The sequence below is a fragment of the Melopsittacus undulatus genome, chromosome Z, assembly GCF_012275295.1.
Source record: "Melopsittacus undulatus isolate bMelUnd1 chromosome Z, bMelUnd1.mat.Z, whole genome shotgun sequence".
NCBI lineage: Eukaryota > Metazoa > Chordata > Aves > Psittaciformes > Psittaculidae > Melopsittacus > Melopsittacus undulatus.
The window spans coordinates 52,643,650-52,662,361 of NC_047557.1; positions in this window are offsets into that span (position 1 = coordinate 52,643,650).

Sequence of the window (18,712 nt, forward strand, 5' to 3'; positions counted from 1 at the left end):
TGATTATCTTAGTCCCAAAAAGTGTATTGTACATTAGATGTCTTTTCCCTGAGCAGTCCAGTCAGTACCTACAGATCCATGGGCACTAAGCTTTCAGGATGATAAAGCAGTACAGGTGATTAATTATCATCTTCACATACAAATCCTCCAAGCAAAGAAAAGCAGATGGATTATATTCAGTTAGTGAAGCATGTGGAAGGAAACAGCACTTAGTCTCTAGTTTTACAGAAAGGATAAAGGTTGAGGAGGGGCAGGGAAGGACTGGATGTAACTGGCCTGTGCTGCAATCGTGTGCTTTTCCTGATTCATGCCGTGTAACCCCTCCAGGCATTAGGAAGACATGATCCATTCTGCTAAGAAATGACCAACAAGTCTTAGCTGGGAAATCTAGGGCTAAGCTAGGCCAAGTCTACTGGATGCAGAGGTGAACTTTGTAGCCTGCTTTGAAACATGGTTCCAGTGTTTAGGGAAAAACATGTAATTACATATTTGGTAAGAAGCTATTAAATATGGTTCAAAGGTTGATGGGTACACACTTGCCTTTCCATTTGATGCCTCTGTGCTTGCTGTTGGAAGCTCAGTTAAACACTCAAGAGTCCCTCAGCCAAGGCTGCCAGAATAGATGGCTGTTCTAGAGGGTTGTACAGTTGCAGATGGTGGCTGGTTTTCTGCTTCTAATCACCAAACAAATGGGCAGCTGCCCTTTTGTCACCAGTAGTGGAAGCATTCGTTCAAAGGAAACAGAGCAGTAAGTCTCATTTTCCCATTTTCACAGAATCACGGAATCAACTAGGTTGGAGAAGTCCTTTAAGATTGTCATGTCCAGCCATTACCCCAAGACTGCCAGGTCCACCACTAAACCATATCACTGAGGTTCTCATCTACATGGTTTCTGAACACTTCCATGGCCAGTGATTCCACCATTTCCCTGGGCAGCCTGTTCCAATGCCTGAGCACCCTTTTGGTGAAGAAGTTGTTCCTAAATCCAATCTAAACCTCTCCTGGTGCAGCCTGAGGCTGTTACCTCTTGTCCTATCACTTGGTACTTGGGAGAAGAGACCAGCCACCTCCTTGCTCCATCCTCCTTTCAGGAAGCTGTAGAGAGCGATGAAGCCCCCCCCCCCCCCAAGCCTTCTCTTCTCCAGACTAAACACTCCCAGCTCCCTCAGCTGTTCCTCATCAGACTTGTGTTTCATGTGAGGTGTCCCATGGCAGGGGGGTTGGAACTAGGTGATCTTAAGGCCCTTTCCAACCCTAACTATTCTATGATTCTATGAATCACAGAATCATAGACTAGTTTGGGTTGGAAGAGGCCTTAAAACTCATGCAGCACCAAACCCCTGCCACAGACAGAGACACCTTCCACTAGACCAAGTTGCTCAAAGCCCTGTCCAACCTGGCCTTGAGCACTGCCAGGGATGGGGCAGCCACAGTCTCTCTGGGCACCCTGTGCCAGTGCCTCAGCACCCTCACAGTACAGAGCTTCTTCCTTATGCCCCAGCTAAACCCAGCCTCTTTCAGTTTAAAGCCATTACCCCTTGTCTAACCAGAACTTGCTCTTATAAAAAAGTCCCTTTCCAAGAGAAGAGGGAGGCATGAGGAAGACACAAGTCTTTAGATATGTTGAAAGAGGATTCTATTCTCTGCATTAAATATGACTGGAGGAAGTAGCAGCAATCTTGAATTGCAAGAAATTAGATACAGGTTAGACACAACTTGCTAAAGTGTGCTGGGAGAAGATATTATCTGGGGCATCAATGGAACCTCTGTTGGGAGGCTTCTAAAGGCAGGGACTGGTGTCTGCACAGCTAGTCCTGCCTGGGGGAGGGGCAGATGAATGAAAACATGGATACTCTCAAGACAGCTGGTGTTGGCCTTGATAGACCTGGGACCAGAGAACTCCTGATCTGACCAAACCTGTCTTGCTGCTGATGTTTCTGACGCATGTCACCTGTATACATCAGACATCAGACTTGACTAGCTTACCTTTCCCTGGGAGTTTTGCTGAATAGCAGTGCTTAAAATCCCTGGGGTAATGATATGGCTCCACCTTTTTTCAGAGCACTTTAATTATTATTTACAATAATATTCCATTTTATTATAAAAATTCATTGTTTGTCCCATGTTTTCTAAGACGATTATTTCTCATGACTAACAGATGCTAAATTGGTGGGAGGGAAAGAGGGGGTAAAGGAACATAATTGATAACATTGAGTCAATTGCTCACTGCTGGCAGGTAGCTGATGAGGAATCATGGGTGTATCAGGTGTTACTAATAGCTTGGCTAGAATCTGTTGCACGGAAAGCTGTTCGGCTTCGCTGTAACATATGTTCTGCTTTTATGGGCAAGAATTGTTTTCTCCTCTCTCCCCCTTTCTACCTTTGTTCTGGAAAACTATTTCTTCTTTTCCCAAGATGGGGAGGCAGAAGGATCTGGAAATAATCCATGCTGTACTTTATACAGGGCAGTGCCAGCACCTCCGAGTAAATCACCTTTTTCAAGGAGATGCTTTCCATCACCCAGTGGGACATGCCCTTACTCTTCAAAGGTCACGATTTTGCTTTTACTGCCTTCTTCACCAGGTCTTGATGCTGTTGCTTTTGTACTCTGGCTGTAACGAGGGTCATTATATTCAATTTAACACAGGATGACCCAAAATAGCTGTTCTAATGTGCCTCATCAGTGAGCTGGTTTATGACAGTTTATGGTTTATGTTTTCATCCCATCCTTAGCATCCAACCAACCAATGTGAAGCTGGTCTGTCTCATTTTTCTTTGCAGGTTTTTGTAGCTTTGTTGTTTCCCCTCCGACTGTATTACTGTTGTGCATAATGACCACAATAAAGATCACAAAGCAAATTTCGATAAATCGCTTGTATAGGACAGAAGTTCACACCTGAATATCCCTTCCAGGCAACCTCTTATGTGTTTTGCATCTCGTAGGCCATGCATCAGGAAGGAAGGTGGAAACGTGCCTGTTTGAATGGTTGCTCACAGAGCAACCTGAAGATGACAGTTCAGTACAGCTCAGTGGTACAGCTCTGTGGTTCTGCCTCCTCCACACACAAGAAGCTGGGCACCCTGGGCCTGCTGCCTTTCCCCAGGAAGGATGAAAGACTTGAAGTCCAGCAACCTTTTGGCTTATGCCTATAACTTGCTTCAGCATACCTCCTGGTTTGATAACTGCAAGTGGAGAATGGAGACAAGAAGAAGCATGGCAACAAAGCAAAAGTGGTTTGCACCTGGGAGGCTGGAGAAGAACCTGTGTACTAAGAAGCTAGTGCGCACAGTTTCAGTCACGGCTGGAGATACTGGTTTTCTCTGTCACTGAGGTTCTCAGCTGCAAGTCTTTTCTTGATGAAAAACAAGGCATTGCTTTGAACATAATCTCGGTGGTGTTACCCTTTATTTACATACAGGTATTTTGAGCCCCTGGGGTTCTTGTTCTTATGGTTTTGTTCACAGCTCCCACAAGCAAGGATTGTCTCAGTATGAAAAGAAGAAAGGAGAACTCAGTAATCATATTGCAACTGCAAGAGCCCCAGAAAAAAAAAAAAAAAAAACAACCCACAACATATAAGACACATGATTAAAACCGCAGAAACTGGCAACGTGGTGCTGGCAAAGCTGCTTCTCTGGAAATCCCATGAACTTCCCGCTCTGGGCTGCTAGGCAGACCCCTTCCTGGATTTCCATCTTTGCTGCTGATTAATTTCACCTTGCTCAGAAGAAATGTGCTATTGACAGCAGTGCTTCTAGATCAGCAGCAGAAGTAGCCATGCTAGCCTAGACCCAGCAGACCTTTACCTGTCCTACCTTCTGCTCTGCAGTGGCTGCTGCCCTCACTGACTTGCAGGGGCACTTCAGGCACCACCATAGAACTGAGGCAATGGAGCAGAGGCCAAACATCTCCTCATAAGGCAGGAAATTACTGGTATTCTGTTGCCAAGAGCAGGAGAAGGATGTAATCAGATCTTTACCCTTTGGAGCAGAGAGAGGGACAGAAGGAGCCAGGGGACCAACCCCCATTCCAGGAAATGCCTAGAAGAACAGCCCTAGGAAGGTATGTTGCCTAGCAAAGGCTGGTGAGACCAGATCCTAATGGAGACCCATGTTGATCCCATGAGGAGTGCGAGTCTCCAAAAAAGCAAACCAATGTGCAGCTGCAGCCTGGGCAATGGGTCCCAGCCCTGGCAAGCTGATGCAGGGAAGCCACAGCAAGGCAGGACCTGCCCCACTGCACCCTCAGCAGCACCGAGCAGCTTTGCCCAATGCCAGAGAGGCAAGATGATCCCTGAGGCAAGGGCTGAGCTGAGGAGGTAGCTGGCCCAGTGCCCCTGCCAGCCAGTGGGGCTGTTAGAAGGTGAGTTTCTCACACTGTGGTCCTTGATGTGGCTGGAGGGCTCTCCAGTTTCTTTGAGGGCCACTGACTTCTCAGGGCATCTGTTGCTGCCTTTGTCTGAGCTGCTGCAGAGAGAGTGACCTGAGCTCAGTGGGAATGAATTAGTTGCACAGCTCATCATAAAGGAGCACAGCATCAGCTTGCTTGTGTCCTCCTTGCTTTGGGCAAGGGGAGTGGCTCCAGGATAGCATTGTTCCTGGTAAAGATGATAGCAGGTAAGCAGTGGCCCAAGTTGTCCCTGCCACTATGGGAAGCTTCATGGGTAGAACCAGGATGGGTAGGCTCCTCAGGGCAGTGCACCTAGACTTGGTGTCTTACCTTGCTCCTTGTAGGTATTTGCCATAGTTTCTTTTCCAAACAAGTCTTTCTGTGCATTTTACTTAAGTATTTATGCTTTCTTGGGTGGGCTATGTCCTATAATCTCCATTGCCTTTAGCATGGGATTTGCTGCTACACAGAAGCAATATGGGGGTACTGCCTTAGAGCCAGCCATTTGTCCTTATAACATGTGAAAAATCACAACAGGTAGACCCTAAACAGTTAAACTTTATTAAGTACCAAAATCTAGTGAAAATAAAATAATCCGAATGGGAAAGGGGAATCAACTTGGGGATTAGTCATTACTGAGTAGGATTTACAGAGGAGTAAAACTAGCGTAAAAATGTAAACTAGCTTTGCATCCACCCACCATACCATGTTTGCTTGCTAAGAAACACCAAGCAAGAACGAGTAGGCACATCATTTGGTTTACTGCAGCAAAGGTCCATGGGTCAAAACAATCTAGCAAAAGAATGGCATCTCAGAAAGCAGATGCACATGCCTGAGCTGGGAAAGACCTACTTGCAAACACAGCACCCACTGGTCTGTTGGCCACTGAGGGGTCCTGCTGCCTTTGCCCAGGGCTCTGTCTGCAGATCGGAGTATTGCCTGTGTACAAGAGATGTGTCACAGGGACTGCTGCAGTCAAAATTATTTTCTACCTAAAGCTATATTCTGCTCCTTTCCATTGGCACAAGGCAGGTCAGATACTTGCCTACTGACAGTACTAAGCATTGATGAGGTTGTGGACAGATGTGCTATCCCATGGAGGGCTCCCTTCCCTCTGATATGGTCCTTTGCAGTAAGGATGCACATTAAACCCCCTGTGTCCCAGCAGCCCTCTGTGTCCTCTGACAGCCCTCTCCCACCAAGCCCCAGCCAATTCCCAGACAGCGGAACCACCCTTGCACGTGCTAGTGCATGAGGTTTGACACTGCACAAGGATGATGCTTTTGTCTGGCAGTTTTGGGGATTTTTTTTCACCCTTATTCATTCAAACTTGTTTTCCATGCAAAGAAGAGATTTCAGTACCTTGCCTGCAGTTGGTCTACCTTGTATCTCTTCCACAGGCTTTAAAGAGAACCTTTTCTTCTGACAGGATCAGCACTGCTAAGTCAAACCAAGCTGGCAGCTTGCTTACAGCCCCATCTTTGTGGGTCCCATGAGCATGGGAAGGTCCTAGTTTATACTAACCTTTCTCCCTGAGAAAGAGAAGGTTTTCTCAGGAAAGAGAAGGGTTTTTCTCTTTCCAGAGAAAAAACTGGTAGCAGAGACCCAGTGCTCACAGCCTTACAAGCCAAAAGAGGAACAAGAAGGAACCAACTGTTGAGCTCATGTTTTGGTAAGTTTTGTACTTCTGAACCTTAATATGCTTTTGCAGGACTTGAGGCCAATCAACTTTTGAAGGCAGGCTTTGCCAGCACTAATGCTTTTCTTCTTCCCTTCTGGTCCTACTACTGTCCATGAGTTCATTTTTATTCCCTTTTGTCTTTCTTGCTTCAGAACTACCTTTTCCTCTCTCCCTTGCATGACTGTAAGAGTTTCTGCTTGCTTAATGCTGTCCTCTCTACCTGCATCTCCAGTGTGACACCTCTTCAAAGAGGGCAATGGAAGGGTGAGGGAGGTCCTCTCAGTGAAGACCTCAGTACTGGTGCTGTAGAAGTAAATACCATAGGCTCCAGAAAATGTGTGAAGTTTAAGATACATTTTCCCCCTAATTTAAAAAAAAATAATTATGCTAAGCCATCTGTTGCTAATGTAAAAAAAGATGTAAATAGATGATACATAGTGTACGGAGTGTCACATGAGTGCTCCATCTGCTGTGGGGAAAGTCACCATTCCCCAGCAACAACACTGAGTGCTGAAGTCCAGGGTTTGGAGCAGCCTTCAACTTTCCAAAGGCATAACTACCTCTAACAGTTGCCCTGAAAGGAAAACAACTCAGATAAGAGTGAATGGGGTAGATCTGTGCATACGGAATCATCGAATCATAGGACGGTTTGGGTTGGAAAGGTTCTTAAGGTAAACTGGTTCCAACCCCCTGCCATGGGCAGGGATGCCTTGCACTAGACTATGTCATCCCAAGGCTCTGTCTGTTCCTCTGTTTTTCTGACAAGCAGCAACAGTGGCTATGCTGGGGACAGGGCTAAACTATACTTTATGTTCTTTTCTCAGGCTCTGAGCAAACTCAGGGTCCTGCTCCCTTGCCTACAGCTTCTAGATTTACCTGGCAGCTACCCATATCTCTCAATGACAGCAGAAGGCTCCCACAATGTCAAAGCAATAGGGCAATAAAGTGGCAGATGAAACTCACCTTTGATGAACATAAAGTAGCATGCACAGGGCAGCAACAGCCCTTGCTGTGGCTGCAGACTAATGGATGCCACATCTGGTGTTGTCACTGAGGAAGAGACCCAGGAGGTGCTGTGGATGTTTTGGGGTGCTCAGTGGTGGTTAGGAAAGGAAATAAAAGGTTGACAGTTATGAGGAAGGGAATTAAGGTAATTTATTAATTCTCTGGTGTGTCTGCATCATGAGCCCTCCTGCTGATTCTAGTCTCCCCATCTTACAAAGCATGCAGTGACAGAACAGAACAGACTCCAAGAAACTGGACGTACATGCCTGGACATGGCAAAAGTGCTAGGACTCTCAACCTGCAAAACAGAGAAGATATGGTAGAGGTCTAAGAAACCAAGACTCAAATGGGAAATCTGAACAGAGAAAAACTTCTATTCACTGCTTTTCATGGCACCCCATGGGGTTAGCAGAGAATAGGTCCTAAACTCAGAAAAGAATGAGCCGTTTCACAGAATGCACAGTTAACATCTGCTGCTGGAGCTGGTGATGTCAGGAGTTTGTGTGGTTCCCAAAAGCTTCTAAACACATCTGTGGCATGACTTCCAGAGAGCTGTGGAGACCTCAGAGCAACCTGTGACCCCAGAAGTTCCCAAATGCTCACTGGCAGCAGATGGAAGATCATTTATCCCCCTCACTCTCTTCTGATGTGCCTGCTGCTGTCAGCCACGGAGCTGCATCAAATGGCCTAAGGTCTCACCAGCTTTGGACCAGAAGCTTCTCAGAATCCAGTATCATGTTTCCCTCTTGCAACAGATTTGGGACAACAAGGGAATGCAAAACAACACAGATGGCAATCTTTTGCATTACCCTGTAGGCAGCATCACTTGGCTGAGAAAATCTGCTTCCCCTGTGCTGCTATGGCCTGCGTGTGGCCCAGAGCTGGGAAGAAAGGCAACAGCACAGGGAGCAGGGCAGGTTGTGCTGTCTGGACTCACATGGGGCTCTCCATGCCATGGTGTCCTCCACCCCCAGCAAGGAGGAACTGTTATCCAGCCCAGGAAAGGATGGTGAGCCATCCCTCAGGGGCATGGGTGAGCGTTCCTCCTTCTTTTCAGGTGTCAGAGTGTATCATCCGGACCCTCTTCATTTCCAGAGGCACAGCTCTACATTAACAGCTTTTCATCTCTGAACAAGAAGGCACTACCTAACTCAGTGTGGTTTTTCACAGTGCAAGGATGACTGGGAGAAACATTTTGGCAGAAGGGCAGTTTGAAACACAAGGATGCCAGAGCCTCTTGCTCCAGTGATTCTCAGCTCTGAAGCAGAAGTGGACATGCTCACATAAAGACATCTACTTCTAGGGCCAAGATAGCTCTTATCACCAGGATGGCACCTGCCCTGTACTACCAAATCTATCTGAGGAAGCAGGGTACACACAAGGTTTGTAAAAAGCTAAACCAGGAGCAAAAAAGGGAGAAGAATGTGCCCCTCTCACCCCAACCAGACACTGTTGATCCACACAGAGGCTGAGCTTTGATATTGCTCAGAAAAAGGCACCACAAAATACTATTTCCTGCCTTTTTAGTAAGATCCCTTGAACACAAAGCGGGTGTAATTCTGCCTAGCCCAGTAGGTTTTTTTGGGGGAGGCAAGCAGGGTGGTGATGCATGATCTGCCTTTGCACCTTATGAGGTGGCACAAAAGTTCCCGCTGGGTGGATCATGAAACAGCCAATGCTACAGACCCAGTGGGAGGTAAATGCAGTTTGTGTGAGCATGCAGTAAGAAAACAGTAGGTTTTGAGGCTCAAGATGGGGTCAGGAGCTGGTGCCAGCTGTGATACCCTCTACCCCAGCTTGCCCGGGGGCTAGGCGTTGGGCAGCTCCTGCTGCAGACATGGAGGAAAGGAGATGGCATGGGAAGGCCTTTTCCTTCTCCCTGTCTGGAAAGCTGCTTCACAGAGATACAAACCCAGCAGATCAGAGGCAGGTGAGCCTCTGCTGAGATGATGCTCGTACTTGTGCTTGGAGGGCCTTTAGGCACGTGTAGACTGGCTGTGACTGGCCCCCTCCTGTTCCTCACCTTTTATGGCTGCTGGAGAGGCCTGAATGGCCCTGGCTCTGTGTTTATGTCCTCTGCACGGTTAGCAAACAGGCAGCGCCTTGTCTCCACTGGGCTCCTCCACCGTTTGCTGGCTGCTCTCACGTACCTGCCAAAGTGCACTGCAGGCAAATATTTGCTCTGTGGTCGCAGACGCTACCTCACTGCCCAGGTTCTCACTTCAGTGCCTTGAACATTGTGCTTGCCCCACCCACACCAGGGGCATCCAGGTCCATAGGAGGTTGCATGGGCACAGGCTTAGTGCACCCTGCTCCTTGTGTGCCTCCCTCCCCGGCACTGCAGGCAAGCAGTGAGAGGAGAGAAACAGTGCAGGGACAGAGATGTCCAACCCACCTGGAGCCTTTGCAACCATGTCCTTGCTGGAGCCTGTGCCAGCTGTGCCCAGCACAGCGGTGAGCACCCAGAGGCAAAGAGGAGGGGCATGTGCCAGGCCTGCTTTCCATGGACATTTGTGTAAATGCTGAGCTCCTGTGTCTCAGTTTACTGGTCTGCTCTAAACCCAAGCAGGTGGAGGAGTGGGGTTGCATGTTTTTCACCTAGCTGCAGGTGCCTAGCATGCAGCATTTAATTACATTTATAGTTCTATTCCACTGGGAGGGCAGCACTTAATTACATTTACAGCTCCATTCCATTGGGCTGTGCTCCCTTGAGGAAATGCAAGTTAGATAAAATAATTAGTTGTGGACCGTGAGGAGTGCTGTGCCTGACATAGCCTGGAAAGCCACCTGGGTCTCCTCATCTCAGCAAAATGGCCTGATTAAGGCAGCTGCAGGTCCATTATTTCTGGAACACTCTCAGTGAGGAGCTTAGTTTGGCTGGGTACACTGTACCCCCCTTGGGAGAGCACTGGCATAGAGCTTAAGGAGCAAGAGGAAATTGAGTTTGCCTCTTTTCTTTCCTTTTTTCTTTCCCCTTCTCAAAAGCTCAGAAGTGCATCCAGACACTTCCTTTTACACCACAGTGGCGAGAAGACCCCCAAAATGCTCCTTATGTACTCTGGTGTACCAGGGAAAGTTTAGGCAGGACCAACATCAATGCTACTGCAGAACCTGAGGACTGCCCAGGTGGGCAGAAGGCCTCACATGGCTTCAATTTGGCAGGTAGCAGGAAGAACAGCACCCCAAAAGTCAGGCTCCAGCTGATGAAGCAGTTCTTGGCTAGTCTGGCACTCTCTGCTGCAGGATGCCTTCTCTGGGAGGTGTGTGGCTGCTGCAGTGCCATGAAGCTGTAAGAAGCAACATGAAGGGGTAAACAGGATGCACCAGCCTGCAGTGCCTGCAATGCCCAGCTGTGACAGCCCGAGTGAGGGACTTCCTGCTTGTTGCAAAGCTGATGTGTGTAGTGAGGAATTAAAGTAATAGAGCAGCACCAGCACGCAGTTTGACATGTGGCAAGTTCTTCCCTTAGAGTCATTTTGCCATCTAGCCCAGCACACTCGCTTCACATGAAGGTGACAGTGGGCACTAGAAAGTCTCTGCTGGTTTTGGCAGTCAAAAGGAAAGTGGCAGTGCTAATTCTGAAAGTAGAAGGGAAAGGGAATGAGGGCAGGAGGTGGCTGCACATGGGTCTCAGCTGCATAGCGCGGGGCCAACACTCCCCTGGGCCACGCTGTGCAAATCTGTCACTTCCCGAGAACGACAATGAGTCACATTTGCCCAGTGTCTCATTTAAAGAAACTGAAAGGATTAACTGGTAAGGCACAGGGAAAGGCTCATCGTGAGTCATGCTGCCAGAGCCCACGTGGCTGTTCCCAAACAGTGGCCCATGGGCAAGAATGTCCTTTAAAATCTCTGGAGTTGGTGATCGATGGGACGCCAGCACCTTCAGAAAGACAGGGGTGATTCAGGAAGGATATTGAGGGTTGAAGATGCTCAATGGTTTAATGAGACAGCCAGTCATTTGCACAGCTGGGTTTTGGCTAGGGTCTGTCTTATCCACAGTACATGCTCCCAGGCAGCCTGGAAACACGCTTCAGAATAGTCAGTAAGAAAGCATTTTGTTCACCACCCACTAAAAATAGCCATGCTGTGAAAGAAACGATAGGTGAGGACTGAGAGCTGTTAATCTCCAAGGACTAACCCATCTGGCCAGCACCTGGAGTTAAATCTGCATCTCCCCTCAAAAGACTACAGTGAGGAGGAAAGGAGACTGGAATACATTTCTTCAGTCAACTCTTACTTAATCCTCAGCTGCAAATGCTGGACAGCCTTACCCTGTGGCAAAACAACAGGGGTGATCTGGCATCTCTGTTGTGCTTTATTAATTATCTCCAAGTTGATGATTTTCTAAAGTGCATTTTGGGGAATAGTTACAAGTCTCCCCACTCTGGTGTTTTACCACAAAGAATTTACATTAGTCTCAATTTTGTGTAATTTTCTCTCTGGGGTTTTCTTTTATTTTCTCCCCAAGTAAGCATGCTAAACACAAACCCCAAAGAGAACAGAGGTACAAGAGGTGCAAATCCACAAAGCCTGGCCAGGGCTCAGGACAATGTTCTCACTGTGGATTCACCCCAGACCTGCCCAGCACAGGGCAGCAAGTCCATGCTGAGCCTGCGGGTTCCTGCTGCTCTTGTGTTAGGCAGAGCCTCTCCTCTACAGCTGCACCCATTGCTCAGTTTCCCAGTTCATCCTTGACACAGCGGCAGATGAAACCATGGGGGTAATGGCCCTCCGGAGCACAGTGTCTCTGCCCTTTCCTGTTGAAAAGGGTGTACTTGCAAGCTGCAGACAGGAGAAGTACCCACTCACCTGGTGGAGGAGGGCACAAAGAGAAGGAGGTGCTCCAGGGAGGCTGCCAGCTGCAGCCGGAGGGAGCAGATGGAGGCACAGCGTTAGGGTTAGAGAAAAGCTCTGAGTGGGAGGCACTGAAGGAGAGCTCAGGCATAGAGAGAGGATGGCAGCAGGGTGCAGAGGAACACAAAGAGTTTCTCTTTGCAACTGTGCGTAAGCACCAGCACTTGCAGAGCATATGGAAGTCTGACTGTCTGCTGAGGGATAGGGTCACTCAGGGGCATGGCTATTCCACTATAAAGTGGGTAGCTGGAAACCCTCTTCAGGGGTAATATTTCTTTAAGGCCCCCCACTGAAGCTGCTTAGAAGATGGAATGGTTGGGTTGCAGCTATCAGCCATTTCATAACCTTCATATCAATAATTTAATATTCCTTTCAATTGGGCCCACAGCTCAGGGACATGGATGACTGTTCTTTGCTGCCCTGTCTGCCAGTCACCAGGAGCAGCAAGCTCTCTATGGAAACTGCAGAGAGAAGGCTCTACCACATCCAAAGGAAAAAACTTGCTTGGTTAAGGAAAATAAAAACAAAAAAAAAGAAGACAATAAGTTGTCTAAAGGATGGATGTTTAACATTGGACGTAAAGAATGGACCACTGAGCGGAGAAGGAATTGGCTGAGTGGTTGCACTGAAAGTGGTTGATGGTTTGACACCCAAGTGGAGATCAGTGACAAGTGTTGTTCCTCAGGGGTTCGTGTTGGGACCGATCCTGTTCAACACCTTTGTTGGCAACATGGACAGTGGGATTGAGTGTGCCCTCAGCAAGTTTGCCGATGACACCAAGCTGTGTGGTGCTGTTGATAACACTGGAGGGAAGGAATGCCATCCAGAGGGACCTTGACATGCTTGTGAGGCATAAAGGTATTGAATATGAAGTTCAACGCGGGCAAGTGCAAGGTCCTGCACCCATGCTGGGGGAATCCCAAGCACAATATATAGGCTGGGAAGAGAATAGATTCAGAGCAGCCCTGCGGAGAAGGACTTGGGGGTGCTGGTAGATTAGAAGCTACACTTGACCCAGCAATGTGAGATTGCAGCCCAGAAAGCAAACCTTTTCTGGGCTGCATCACGAGAAGCGTGACCAGCAGCTTGAGAGATGTAATCTTGCCCCTGTGCTCTGCTCTCATGAGACCCCACCTGCAGTCTTTTGGGGTTCCCAGAATAAGGATATGGAGATGTTGGAGTGAGTCCAGAGGAGGCCACAAAGGTGCTCAGAGGGCTGGAGAACCTTTTTTATGGAGACAGGCTGGAAGAGCTGGGTTTGTTAAGGCTGGAGAAGAGAAGGCTCTGAGAAGACCTTAGAGCAGCTTCCAGTATCTGAAGGGGACCTACATGAAAGCTGGAGAGGGACTTTTTACAAGGGCTTTTTTGTTTTTTACAAGGGACTTTTTCATGTGTAGTGCCAGGACAAGGGGTAATGGCTTTGAACTGAAAGAGGTTAGGTTTAGATGGGACACAGGGAAGAAGTTCTGTACTGTGATGGTGGTGAGGCACTGACATAGAGAGGCTGTGGCTGCCCCATACCCAGCAGTGGTCAAGGCCAGGTTGGATGGAACTTGGAGCAACCTTCTCTAGTGGAAGGTGCTGCCACCCATGGCAGGGAGATTGGAACTGAATGAGCTGCAAGGCCCTTTCCAACCCAAACTATTCCATGATTTCATGATTTAATTTCAGGCCTATTTAGCTTAGGCAGTGTGGTGTTCAGAGCTGCTGTGTTGCAGTTTACATGACTCTGTGGTTACAGGTGCACAGGAGCTGACAGGTTCAAGCAGAGCAGGAGTTCATTTAACACAACAGTATGTCTCAGGGAGCAGCTGACTTCAAGAGTGTCCACAGAGTAGTAAAAGGTGCAAGGTGATGATCAGAAATGGTGTCATCTGGTCACCTATTTGTTTCCTCCTGTGCCTCCTGGTCTGGTTTACTTCATCCCTGAAGAATGAGCCTTGAGAGACTCTCCAAAACTCAATCATTAGGATGCACTACCCATAGTAGTCAAATCGTGGGATATGACACATATCCAAGGAGTTGTGAGAGGCCCTTGCAACTTGGACTCTCAGGAATCAGACCTCCAGCCCTGCCTGACTTACAGATTGCAGGCTGGCAGCAGGGAACAGCCTCCATCCACGCATCCAATCACCTCTCTGAACTGACGCACCCATCGGTTATAGTCAGTGGCTCCCCACGTCCCCTGTGACAGGGTCTTTCTGGGACTGACATTTAAAAGCTGCAGCTAGAATGACGAAGGCATGATTTTCGGATTCAGAGGAGACATCTGCCCAAATGTTCTGAAATCTTGTCATTTGCACTTCCTGACCTCAGCTACAGTAGGTGGGGGGAAACCCAACACAACTTCTGTGTCATATCTTGCACATTGCTATGTCACACCACGGAGAGGGAAAACTTTCAGAAATTACCTTGATGCAGCCAGCTGCAGGTGAAACAGGAAGTTATCAGCCCACAGTCATGGCAAGTGAGGTCACAGCCTTCGTGTGCCACCTACTATTTGACTTCATGCAACTGATATTAATGCCAGACCCACCTAAAGAGTACATCCTAGGACCTGAGTTACCTAGGCTGAAGGAAAACAAACAGTAGGCTGCAAGAGCATCATTGGGCCTTTGCCTTGTTCAGTCTAGAGGATGGGCAGGGACCAAGTGAATAAGTGATGATCTGTTGAATTGCTACCTTAGGACATTGTGTTTGAAAGTTGTGCAAGAGCCCTGTCTGTTCCACCCTCGTAGGGACCTTGGAGACAGAGTGGGTGGAGATAGCAAAAAAAACCAACCCCAAACCCCATAATTCTGAAGGTTATTCAAGTAATGCAGAGCACCCAGCTTTTATTCCACACCCTGTAGATAACAGACCTCAACCAGTTTAAACCGCCTGTTCCTGAGCACATCTGAAGGCACCACTCTGAGACAGACATGGCTGGAAGAACTGAAAGCTTGAAGAGAACAAGTAGATTGGTTCTTACGCCAGATATCCAAAACACTTTTATACGGAACTAGGCCCTCAAATTGACATCCAAAATTAGCAACGAAAACCTCAAAGCATTTAAGGCTCTCATCATCTTCTTGTACTGCCTGTCCTCTGTATTTGATTTGGAAAGCATCAAGATTATTGCAAGAGTGCCACAGATTCTCTTCAGGAAGAAATCTGTATTAGAGTGGAGTGGAAATCTGCAAGGAGTCGTCTGGCTAGCATGTGTGAAACACAGCCTGCAGCCACTCACAAGATGGAGATTAAAAAGTATTAAGTAACTCCCAGAGCACTGAAGGAGGCATGGTTCGCATTTAGAAGTCACAGTAATCCCACACCAAACTGATTATGTGGTCATAAACCGTAAGTGCCAATGTACAACAGCTTGAAATACAGTGTGCTCACAGCTCCCTTTGGGTTTTTTCCCCTCTTCGCTTCAATATGCTTCTGAAGCCTCAGTATCCATAGCTTAAACCAGAGGAAGCCGGTCCCCCTATCAGTGCTTCAGTGTCTAATCTAGAAGCTCTAAAGAGAAAGCCAGGGTCCAGCTATGTGCTGGGGTGTGAGCTGGTGCAGCCAATGCCACCAGCACTGCTTCTCAGCTCTTGCTTGAACTTGGCATCTTCAGTGCATTCTTGGTGGGGCTTGGCACTCAGTCCTCTCCTCATCACTCATTTTGGAAGGATGTATCTCGAAGGCAGGGCTGCCTTGCCAGGGCAGGGGAGCTTTCAGCTGGGACTTCAGAAGTGCTTGTAGCACGTGGCAGTGTTTACTGAGTAGCTCTCCTTTATGCAATGGGCATAACGAAAAATCATTGGAAAGAAAAATAATCGCTTTACTCAACAGGTTTGCTCCAGATGTGGCTTCAGAATAGTTCAAATGGCAAAAAGGTTTTACCATAGCTTTTTCTGCTAGAATGGAAAAGGCAAGACATGGGCAACTGGAGTCCCACAGTGATGGTGACTGCAGCCAGCTTTTCCTAGTAATACCTGGAAACTGATGTCAGCAGAGCTTTCTCTTTCCCTTCTCTTTTGCTCTTTTTAAAAGCTTAGTTTTTAAGTTGCATCTGCTCAAGCATATAAGGGAGTTATCCTGAAGAGCAGCATCTTTACAAGAAGACATTCTTATTTCCCTGCACTTCAAAATGTTGATAAAATTGAAAGAAAGCAGCATATTAAGCTTGATTTTAAAGTATTTTTTTAAAAACACAGATCAACAAACTCTGCTCGGATTTTCCAACAAAATGACAGCTATGCCTTAAGCTGGCTTTGAAATCTCTTCCTATATAATAAAAAAATACAGTCAAAAATATGAATATAAAGCAATTTTAATTTTCATCTAGATATTCATATCAAAGAAATAATACTCATGTCCAAGTAGTGTACATAGAATATCTTCCTTATAAACTCTTTAGTTTAAAACACGTACAAAATTGCACATTGCAGTTTTCAAAAAATCATTAATACCTTTTTGCATGTAAACAATTCCAGCACAAGGATCAATGTTATACATTCCAAGATGTCTAAGTGTCTGTTCACGAACAACAAAAACAAACAAACCCCCCCCCCCTTGATCTCCAGAAGGGTCCTAGTGTTACAAATCAATCATTAATAGATCTCTAACTGATTTTTCTACACACAGGGATACACAAACAAGCACAAGGCAAGTCGCCCTTTAGTTGTAAGTACTTAAGACAAAGGCTTGGAACACAATTCTGCTTCCATTGAAACCCATGTTATCCATCCCACAGTATTTAGTGGTAGCAGCATTGAGTTAATTTTTCCAAGATTAACAATTGCAGTATATCTTGGTTTAAATTCTAAAAAAAGTTGGCTACCACTGAACATTAGAAACTGGAAAATTACTGTAAACACAGTTATCACTGTTGTATATTCATTAAGTTACAATATTCTCCTAAACACATCACTAAATTAAGAAAATGTTTTACATTTAATCAAGTGCAAGATGCCAACTAATATAATCCACTTTGCCTCAGAAATAAGTATTTTGAGTGTAATACTACATAGTTTATAAAAGTAATGTAAAAAATTACAATTGACATAATCCTCAGTTCTATATTATAAAGCCCTGTAGCTTCTGTTTACATTAAAAAAATATCACCACATCAGAAAAAAATGCTGTCAGAAGTATCCTTGGTAAACCTCTCCTGGTCAAATCCAGCAAACGAGTAGCTACTGAATTTTGTTTATTATTACTTCTGTGTCCAATGTCTTTGCCAGCACACCTGCTTGAAGAGATCCCCCCCAAAATATGGTTTAAAACGAGGAAGTATTTCTGTATCGAGAAAAAGTAATTTGTTTGGTTGTTTGGGTTTGTTTGATTGTTTAGAGTATATTTTTAATCTTCAAATACTGTAATTCTTAAAAAATTCTTCCTGAAGCACAGACTTTGAAAGTGTTTCTCAGAGGCTTCCTTCATGCCAGCTAATTTAGTAAGGCAGAATAAGAAGGTACACAAAAACCTAACATACAAGAACCCAGGAAAGGATGTAGGCAGACAACCACCCACCAACTAGTTGCACGTAAGCTGCCAAATCTGAACTGCTCTGTCTCCACCTTTCGTTTTGAACAGCTATCCTGAACAAGAAAGCGTCAGCGCCATGCCCGAAGGCCTAGTAAGAACCTGTCAGGATTCGAGAGCTGTAGCAGGAAGTAGCAGTTTGCTCACACTTCTTCTTTTGGACAAAAAGAGCTTGGGGATGCTGGTGACTACCCAGTGGTGAGGGGCTGCTTCTCCTTTTCAGGAGACCCTTTTGGCCCATTGATCATCATATGGCACAGCTATAAACCCAATGAGGAGCATAGGACTTGCATGATCCTGGCAGAAGCCTCAACCCACAATATTGCAAGGTATTGCAATTATGGTACTGCAGGGCGTTAAGTGTGTTTTGAATCACGGAAGTTCGGCAAGAACCAGACACCAGAAACCACTGAGTGCTTTCAAAGCTGGGTCCTATTGTCATAGATCTCTCACCTTTTTAGCTGATGGGAGTTAGTTGCTCTGTTCAACTGATGCAAAGACATATTGCTCGAAGAATGATGGATTTTGTTTTTCCCAGTCTGTGCATATCCAGAGCTGTTCCTTTCTCAGGAGGTTTACTTTGAGTATTTGAGCATTAGCCATCATGAACACCACATAGCAAAGACATATATGCATGGTCCCCTAAACCTCAGAGAGATTTGAAACTGCAGGAAGAACAAGCCAGCTTTGGATGAGCAACTCCAAGCAAAAGAAACTGCCCTGGAAGAATGTCTTACAACTCCACAGACTGAAAAACATGGAAAGTTGAAGAGCTACTTCATGAAAGAGGTTTATTCAGCAATACAGATGCAGCTACCTTTCCTGGCAAGACCCTGCATACGGAGTCTAAGGATTACCTGCAGACATGAACTAGAGGTCATCTAGGTGATTGAGTCTCACGGTCCACAAGGCTTCGGGCCTTCCACAGCAGAACTGCCCTGATACTGCCTTTTCTTTAAGATCTTTATTCTTTTCTCCTTTTGACCTTAAAAAGCCAGTAGACCCATTCCTAATTAAGAAGAGTGGGAGTGGTAAGAATCAGTAGCCAAATTTTGATGGGTGAGAGGCCTATGCAGACTTGCTCATCATTTTCTATTTAAAACCCAGGAATTGCACAATACTCTATTGCAACACATATTCTCTTCCCTTTGTCTCCTGTTAAGTAGCTAAGCACAACCAAAGCAGAATCACTGGTGCAAGTAAGTGTTAACATTGATGGCTCACAAGTCAGAACTGCGCTAAGTGCCTCTGTAATTAACAAA